The sequence below is a fragment of the Corvus brachyrhynchos genome, unplaced genomic scaffold (genome assembly GCF_000691975.1).
Source record: "Corvus brachyrhynchos isolate BGI_N302 unplaced genomic scaffold, ASM69197v1 scaffold467, whole genome shotgun sequence".
NCBI lineage: Eukaryota > Metazoa > Chordata > Aves > Passeriformes > Corvidae > Corvus > Corvus brachyrhynchos.
This window is the reverse complement of record NW_008239309.1, coordinates 2,746,620-2,756,460: the sequence shown is the minus strand read 5'-3', so window position 1 is coordinate 2,756,460 and position 9,841 is coordinate 2,746,620. Positions and strand designations below refer to the sequence as shown.

General features: G+C 42.0%; 1 long non-coding RNA gene across 2 annotated transcripts in view; it reads left to right on the top strand.

The window, feature by feature from the left end:
* Positions 1 to 2,867: 2,867 nt before the first annotated feature.
* Positions 2,868 to 9,841, top strand: part of LOC108448290 — a 22,969-nt gene continuing 15,995 nt past the window's right edge. Inside the window, exons 1-2 of one of the 2 annotated variants that reach the window (XR_001864140.1) lie at positions 2,868 to 7,692; positions 9,108 to 9,279. This is a non-coding gene — a long non-coding RNA (uncharacterized LOC108448290). Of the gene's footprint in view, positions 7,693 to 8,820; positions 9,280 to 9,841 lie in introns of both variants that reach the window. The other variant, XR_001864139.1, reaches the window with a different exon arrangement.

The window sequence follows — 9,841 nt, the reverse complement described above, 5'->3', positions numbered from 1 at the left end:
CTCTGGGTCAAGGAGCCTCATCAAAGATAATTAACTTTGGATTGTGCCTGCATAGACATATCACAGAGCTGCGTGGCCCTGGGTGTGAATCTAAGACCTTGGTTAGCATTTTCATTCACTCTTTGTTTAGCAAGAAGATTTTTTTTCCTCTTCAATCTCTCACAGTTTCCCTTGGCTGTAGTTCTGAAGATTACTCTTCTCCCATTCAGAATCTGAGCCTGTATTTAAGAGCTGCTTTACATTAACAGTCTTGTATTAAATTATTCTCTGTTGCAACATTCTGATTTATCTATAGATCTGTGTTTTTTGAAACCATTGCTTTTTACATCATTCTAATTTATGTATCCGTTGGTTTTGACTGTCAAAACATTTTTAATTTTAATTACTGTGTATCATGCTTCTAGGTATAAAACTGTCAGATAAATCTGAGTATCTGCATAAACGTGGGGAATTGCATGTGTTATCACCCAACAATTGCTGGTGGGCAGTTAGCAAACTCGTGTAGAATCTCTGTTCAGCTGCTGCAGAACGGCACTTGTATGATGAACTACTGATTAGTTGTCAAACCGTGTACAGTTATGTCTTTGATTCTGAACAACATAGCAGACTATTCAGATTACCCAACCCCTCAGCAAAGTAGTGTGCACAGCCAACTTTACTTCAGTCGATCACATATAAAGTGCTCGTTTTGCAGGGCATTTCAGACAATAGATTTGCTCTGGCTTCTAAGAAAAAAAGTGACATCATTTACTATCTTGGGTGGCCAGCATACAGGTGACTCCTTGCCAGTCCTTAGGAGCTGTTTTGTGTTTAGCCTTTTCAATAAGGATAAGACTATATCTGAGTACAGGGACTGGAGTCCCTCTTCTCCTGCCCAGGAGAGGAGAAACACTGAAGTGCCTGTGACTCTGTGCTGCTGACTGCACACCAGAACAAGGCACTGTGAATGGTCAGTTATGTCTGCACAAAAGAGGTTTTTCTTCCTGGTGAGGGTCTGGACCAAGGCAAGCAGAGGACTCACAGCAGTGAGGCACAGCCTAGCCCAGGCTCTGAGCTCCAGGAGGAGTGAGGGTCCCCAAGCTGGCAGTGGCACTGCTGGCAGATGGGCTGGAGCTGCATGATGCCCATGAGTGTAGTCACGGTGGTTCATTGACACACAGCATCCCGTAGCAGCCCTCCAGTGCTCCTGGAGCCCAGCTCAACAGCAATCTCTTGAGTCTGCAAGAGCTGTGGTTTCCCCAAGAATGTCAGGACAACCTCGGCCCGTACCAATGTCCTGGTGTGCTTGTTCAGCTGGACTGTGCAGACATGTGAGAAATTACATCCACACTGAGCCCAGAAGAAAAATGATTACGTTTTCCCCTGCTGTTTTCTGCCTGGGAAGCTGCCCCTCTATCAGTTTGTCAAGCAAACTTGGGTAATGGAGCTCCACTACAAGAGACAGGACTTTCCAGACCTCCCTGGACCTATGGACCTAGGGTTGGTTAACTGAAAAATGTTTTCTCCTTTTCTTTTTCCAGTACCACACAATAACTTTCTGTTCATATAAGTTACCAGTAGTTGGTACTCCCTCAAGTAGTTCACTGCTTCAGAGACACAGGGAAAAAATCCTTGTGTATTTCCTACACTACCTACTGACTTTGTCTGTCTTTGCTGTCCCTGTTTCTCTTGTGTCCTCTGGTGTTTTTATTTGAAGTTCCACAGAGCTGGGGCTGCATATGTCTGTGTACACAGCACCTGGCACAGTGGAGGAAGCCTGCTTTGTGCTCCTGCGTTACAGATAAAATGTTTTCAACCTATCAAGCATAGATAGGGAAAAATGTAAGGAGCAAGAAGAAACAGGTGCACAGATGTTAGTGGCCACTATCACTCAGCACAGCCAAAGATTGCTGCAATGCTTCTGTGAGTGTTCCTTCAATTAATCTTGCTGCAAGTTAGACACAAAGCAGATCTTTTGGCATAATTCTCTTGCATTTATTCCTTACTTGGCTCATGTCAAGCTTGTGACTCTTTTGTTATTTCTACTCTTAAAGATGTATTGTTTCACTTTTTAATGAATAGCCTCTCTGAGGTAAAGAGGTAATTGCAATCATCTTTTGATATATCCATCTTTGCTTTTTCATTTCGTGCCTCAGGTGCTCAAATTGGATGAACTTTACTGCCATCTGGAGATATAGTATTTTCATTTCTGTTTGTCATTTTACCTTTGAATTTCATTACAGAGCCTCATTCCTGGGGTTTAAAGAATAAAAGTGTTTTGGTGTTTTACTAGCTGTAATGCTGTACTTCTCTTGATAGCGATTAGGTGCTGAAATAAAAGTCACCTCTGGCATCTGATGAGAGTGTTTAAGATTGAACCTAGTGAGTTAATCCACCTACAGCTGGATGTGTGCAGGATTTTGGTGTCAGAGGAGGATGATGCCAGTGCACTGCAATCCTGCTTGTGGTCAGTCCAGGACGCAGGGGAATGAACAGATAAACCATGCCTTCCATCTGAAACCTATCAGTATCTGGAATTGTTGGAATTCTAGCCAGTGTCAAAGGTAGAATTTTTGGGTTGGTGTTATTTTCTGCTGCCCTGGTGTTAGCTTTAGTTCCTGGTGTAGCAGTTCCATGCTTGTGTAAGAACACACCATCTGGGACATACACTATTGGTGTGAAAGTCTGTATAAAAGGGATACAACATCTTGTACAAGAACCAGGAAATGTTGTGTCAGACCCTTGAAAAACACTTTATTAGACTGTGGTGGGTTGACTTTGGCTGAATGTCAGGTGCCCACCAAGCTGCTCTATCACTCCCCCTTCTCAGGTGGACAGGAGAGAGAAAACAAGATGTAAACAACTTGTAGGTTGAGATAAGACAGTTTACTAAAGCACACAAGCAAAGGGAAAAAAGTATTCTCTATTTCCCGTCAGCAAGCCATGTCTGGCCACCGCCTGGGAAGCAGGGCTTCAGCAAACTCCAGAAGGCAGACATTCCTCCTTGCCTCCCTCTTCCTCTTCCTCCTCCTCCTCCTCCTTTACTTAGCTTTTATATCTGAGCTGATGCTATCTGGTATGGAATATCCCTTTGGTCAGTTTGGGTCAGCTGTCCTACTTGTGTGCCCTCCCAGGATCCTGCACACTCCCAGCCCAACGATGGGCAGCAGAATCTTGGAGAGACAGCATTGGTGCTGTGCAGAGCTGCTCAGCAGTGGCCAAAACACTGCTGTGTCACCAACACCTTTGTAGCTACCAGTGCAAAACACAGCCCTGTGAGGGCTCTTCTGTGGAAAATCTCAGCTAGACCCATTATATAGACTCCCTTGGAACTAAGGACAAAATTATTTCAGTACAGAAACCACAGACTATCAAAGGAATCAAGTTTAAAACAAATGAAAGGAGATATTTTTTGCTCAGTAGGGATTTGGTGTGTGAAGCTCCTTCCCAAAGGAAACTGTGGATAAAAACCCTTTTTATTCCATCAGAGGAAGATGGTATTAATGTTGAGAAGACAGAAGGTTACTCGGCAAATCACATCTGAAAATAAGTGAAGGATGGGAGAGACTTGGAGACATGGCAGGGGGATATGCTTTTATTGTTCTTATTCTTACCTGGACAACTGCAAATGCCAAGTAGTGGAGATGGGCTGCTGGCTCAATGCACCCTCCTTTTGAGACAACACAGCCCTTCTATGTTGTCCTTTTATCGTGACAAACCTAATGGCGGGAGATAAAGGGTTTGATGCAAAAAGTATCGAAATTACAGGTTGTTTATCATTAGTATTGTTTTACCTTGACACTTACATGTTAATTAATTAATTTTTGAAAACTCCTGCTCAAGTGAAGTAGTAAAAGTAGGATAGTAGTTCTGATACAATTGCACATAAACATTTTTCCTACTTGACATAACGAAGAGCACATTTCATCAATGCACAATAACCTTAAATGAGACATTTGCTCAATGCTGCTTTTCAACAGCAGCCATTCTTACTATCACTCTTAAAATGTTTGCCCCATTGGTTGGAACATCTGTGAAATTCTGTCTCTTTTTCTCAGAGATCCATGCTTCGGTAAGAGAATTATATATATACAGGGCAGAATGAGTGTTATAAAAATGTTTTGCTTTGCTGTAATAAAAGAAATTATAATAAACCTGGTTATGCTCTTTTTGCTTTTAAGAGCTTGAATCTGCAGGGGAAAAAAAAACCGACAAGAACCAAATTTCTGTTTTGGAATACCATCATGGCCAGGATTTTGATTAAAATGACAAGAGCTGTTTTATGGCTAAGTTGCATTTGCAGAGAGAAGAGCAGCACAGGGAGAAGGATGACAAGTTCCTTAAAGCCCATTCCTCCTTCCCCCACCAATCTCACGTGATATTTCATGGCCCAGCCGGTAGCTGGAATTGCAGCACCTGTGATATTTCAGATGTTGTGCACTGAGTTGCAACAAATTGTCTTTGTCAAGGCACTGTATACATGAGGGTGCTTTTCACTCAGTTCCTACTCGTTCATCCTCAGTAACATGTGACCTCAATACTCATTCTGCACACCTCACATGACCCACTTGTGGTCAGTTATCAGGCGACAAAACCCATGTCAACAGGAATTTGGTGAGACTGACTTAGCTTCCAGTTGCTAGTTGTTCAAGGTTTATTGAGCGTTGTGTCTTTAATTAGGGAACTAAGGTGTAAACTGCAGTGTCCTTTGCAATGTCACACCTGTGGGAATAATTTCAAGAGTCAATTGCTGTTGCTGGATGGTAATCAGGAACCCAAAGGGATTCACATATGAATAGTAAATTAAGGTGCACCATAGTAACAGGAATTTATACCTGGAGCATTAGAGTTCTTAATGACCCCATTAAAAGGAATTAGGTCATTTCTTATTTAAAGGATCAGGAGATACTGCATTTTCTAAGGATACAAAGAATGCACATGAGCAAGACATGAGGGCTTTTCTGTTGTCCATTGGTAAGTGCTGACGTTGAGAATTAGCCTCTGGGGACAAAATATTTCTTACTTTTTTTTAATGACACAATGTCTAAAAGTCCCAGGTGCTGACTGCCTGAAAGAAGGAGTGAAGTTAGGCAAGATTATTTCCTATGTTATTCTGTAACTGGTCTACACAACTGTGTTCCACCGAGAAGAGCTGGTAAGTGAGAAGGTAGGATTTACAGCAAACAGACTAAGGGAATTTCCATTTTCAGGTGTTCTGGCTGAAGAGCCACATGGGACAGCACTTTCTAAAATTGGTAGAACAGACTTAGTTTTCTCTTGCAGAAACACTGAGGACTGAGAGCTCTTTTGTGGCTCATGCTATCAAAGTGAATAGAAAAAGCTGGAATAATCAATGAAGATAGGTGAATATACTGCATGGACACACTTTCCGATTACAACTCAACATTTTCAAAGGTCTGATTTGAGCACAAGACACAGTCCTGATATTCCATACATCTCAACTGAGCACTGACATCACCATTTTTGTTCTGAAAGCCATCTCCTTAAAAATTATGAAAACCATTGGTATTTAATCCTGACATAAATGAGAACATGTATTTGCGTAGCTTTGGTAAATATCACTGAATCTGAATGCCAGTTCCCGCTTGTCACTCTTAAGACACACTTTGGGGTTAGTTTCAAAACTCTAATCCAAGCCTTCATCAAATCCAAATCCATGTGCTGGACCACTTAACCCAGCCCAGGGAAAATGTATCTGGAAAGTAAATCTTCTAGGCATGAGTAAAAGCAATTGGATAGTTCATGATAGTTCATGACAAGAGCATCATAAAACTGGTGAAAATAAAGAACATCTACGTCTGTGCAGCTCTTTGCTGCCAGGTTCCCCAGCCAGTAATATTAAGTGTTAGCCACTGCTCTGGTGCCTAGGCAAAGTAGCCCACTTACACATACAGAAGCTTGTCTGTGTGTTGAAAATGGTCAAACCATATTAAACCTCTGAAAAATTAACAGAAAAGAATGCCAGAATGTTCAAATCTTACACAGAATTCTTGGCAATGAAAGAGTTATTCGCTTTACAAGAAAGAGGTGGAGAATGTGACATTTTTTGAGAGATGGAAGCTTAAGCCTCCAACCTTCCCTTCTCAATTATAAAGCTAACAGGCTGTACAGATTTTTTTTCAGAGTCTGTTTAGGCTGCCAGGTTCCCTTCAGAGCAAGGGCAGTCAGCAGTGACTAGAGGCTGTAGCTGGGTCCTTTCTCCAAAGATCTGGGAGATGGGATCTGTAGCACCCAGTCCCCTGAAGAAGGAGAACACCATTGCCATAAGAGAAATCTTGCCTTTGATTACCTGTATTCAAGGCTGACTGTGCCCTTCAGGGGGATAAGTGCAATGAAACATGTATGATTTTTTTCTCTCAAAGACATATGACCAGCTTTCAGTAGAATTTTGTCTTCCCTAAAACTGCTTTTTCTACTCTGAGAAAGGTTAGCACTTGGCAGTATATCACGAAATAGTAACTTCTGCTCACACATAACAATGTGAGAAAAACCTGTGCTGATAAAGTCTAAAAGCTACAGACATTCCACATTATATATAGTGCCTTACAACTGGAGCACCATCTGATGAGCTGTTATTTTGCTTCTGGTACCTATTATTTTGCATTTAAAAGAAATTCAACAGAACAAGGAAATAAGCCTTATTTTTTTATGAGCTTGTGCCCTATACTTCTGCAATGTATTAACAATAATTAGTTTTCTTTCCCTCTACTCTTTACCCAGCACATCCTTCAGGTTCTCTCTGCATTCCTGGAACACCTACTTCACTCCCTCTACTATCAAAATGAGACTACATGGTTTTAGGTCACCTACATGATGAGACCTGATGGCCAGACAGCCAAAAAAGTAGTGGTTGAAGTTCACTTCTTCTCTGCTATTAGTGTTGAAAATTTTCCTATAGCCACCTTTCAGTTTCCCACAAGGCTTTTATACACTCAGTTATTTTTGAGAAAGCTGTCTCTATCAAATTTTCTTGAGTCTATTCTTAAAATATCAGAGTGAAGGTGATTGAGAAAGTGATCATTTAGGCTTTTCCTTCAGAAGCCAGGGCTAATAATTTTCATTCCTCTGGTGTTTTTTGAGTAAGGTGTGCCATTAACGATTCCGCAACTGGAGTGAAATGATCCCGGTAATTTATGGTATTTTGGTAAGTCCTGACATCATGGTGTTACCATTTAAGTTATTAATTTCCAGCCTTTTAAACAGATAATCTACTGAAGCCGGTTGTTTATGCTATAAGCTTGTTGACTTCTATGGCAGAGGAGAGGAAGCCTGAATGTTTGAGCCTGGTTATGAGTGTAAATTGCATATTTGGGTGCCTGCACCTGAGAGTTCACAGTTTCTTCTTTCTGACAAGAGTCTCTCCTGATCCGCTTTTTCCCAAGAAGAGATGTTTCTAAATTGTTTTGGTTATCATCCTGCACATAAAATACAGCTATGCTGAACTTACCTTCCAGTATTTGTCTCACCTTCTACTTGCTGATTTTTTCATTTGTATTTCATGTGAGCAGGGCAGAAAATAACCAGATGAGGTTTTGTTCCCATTGTTCTCAGCATGTTTTTCTCTCACCTTTATCTCAAGGAGCATGGACCTGATCTTAATTCTTCATGTATTTCTAGAGACTACATCAGCTTCCCTGACAGTGACAGAGGTCAGTGTGTACACAGGTGACAACCCAGCAAACTGACATTACAGTAAGTATATAATGCATCTGCCTACATGAAAAGGTCTAAGAAAATATGACTGAAAGATCATATACCAGATTCCATTAATGAAATTCTGTTCAGTCTAATATCCCCAAAGTGCTTTGACTGCAATTTTTCCCACAAGCTCATCATCTTATTAATCATGGAATCAGAGAATCATAGTATGGTTTGAGGGACTTTACATACAGCGCAGAATCCCCTGACATGGGCAGGGACACCTTTCACTAGACCTGGTTGCTCAAAGCTCCATCAACCTGGCCTTGAACACTTCCAGGTGTGGGACAGGCACTTCCTTGGGCAACCTGTTCCAGTTCCTAACCACCCTCTCAGTGGATTTCATTCTAATATCTAATCTGAACCTACTCTGAGTTTAAAGCCATTTCCCCTCATCCTGTCACTACATGCCCTTGTTAAAAAGTCCCTCTTCAGCTCTCTTGTAACTCCCTGTAGGTACTGGAAGGTGCTATAAAGTCTTCCCACAGTATTCTCTTCTCTAGACTGAACAAACCCAACACTTTCAGCCTTTCTTCCCTGGGGAGGTGCTCCAGCCCTCTGATCATCTTTGTGATCTTCCTCTGGACCAAATCCAGCTGGTCCACATCCTTCTTATTTTGGGGACCTCAGAGCTGGATGCAGCACTGCAGGCGGGGTCTCACCACAGCAGAGCAGAGGGGCAGAATCCCCTCCCTGGCCCTGCTGCCCACGCTGCTTTGGATGCAGCCCAGGACACGTTTGGCTTTCTGGGCTGCCAGTGCACATTGCTGGGTCACGGTGACCTTCTCATGCAGCAATATCCCCAGGTCCTTCTTACTAGGAGGGTGCTCAATCCATTCTTTGACCAACCTCTATCCATGTCTGGGATTGCCCTGACCCAGGTACAAGACCTTTCATGTGGCCTTATTGAACTTCCAGAGGTTTGCACAGGTCCACCTCTCCAGGGTGGCCAGGTCCCTCAGGGTGGTATCCCTGCCCTTCAGTGCATCAGCCACACCACACAGACTGGTGTCGTCAGCAAACTTGCAGTGATCAGTTTTGATCCAAATCAACTATTCTGTCAGACTTAACTACGTGTAAGGGTTTATTAATGGCACATTTCTCCTGCATTCATCCAAACAGATTAAAAAATGTGTTACAATATATCTTCTCGTGAAAAGCACAAGGTTACCTGGCATTGCCAGAAGTGAAGAAGAACAAGCCTGATGAGAGTGAGGAAAGCTGGTGGTGTTTGAGGAGGTCAGCTGCGGAGAGATTGCAGACATGATCCGGTTGCTATGGGCTGTGGATGGGGATGCTCCGGTTGTAACAGACGAGAAAGGGAAACTGCAGAAACTTCACATTTTCAGCTCAGCCATGTGGCCTTGTTTCTCTCCTCCATTTGTCTGTGTCCATTCCCTGACCTTTAGATAGGTTTCAAAAGGATTTTCTGATCCATACCAGCTGCAACAGTCCTGGGAGTGACCACGTTCACTATGAGGATAACCACAGCTTGTCCTGGAAAGGGAGAGTTCTAAGTGCAAATCCAGTCACCCCTGTAAGAGAAATGATGGACCATTCTGACTGTCCTGAGGAGACCAGGTAATGTATCCTTGGGTTCACAGTCAACTTTAATTTGCATTACCCAGAGCTATCAAGTCTGAGGTTGCAGCAGGACCCCAGCTTTTCTGGGGTTTTGCTCATGAAGCCACATCACATTTTCTGTCCGTGTCTAGTATTATGAAACTCATGAATCTGAAAAATCTTTACTAAGATAAAGATAGATAGTATGAGGAACAAAACTATATCCTTTTAGTCCTACCATTTAACTCCCAAGTTCTCCTTAACTTTGAAAAGTTAATTAAAACTTAGATTTTGTAAATAAACAGAAAGAAATCCACTGTGTTGACAGGATTCATCCCTGTAAATGCCGCTACCTTAGGGCTACAGCTGAAATTCTTCACCTAAAACTTTACATTGATTTCATTTCTTAGATTTCCCCTCAAGATGAGCACATTTTCATTATGTTCGAACAAGTGATGGTAGAAAAAAATAAAAAGAGTGCTTGCCCAAAACACATGAGCACTTTATTTAGGGACTAGAAAGCTTGTATAGGATTCATTAGGAAAAAACACAGCTTACTTCTATTATTTCATTCTATTAA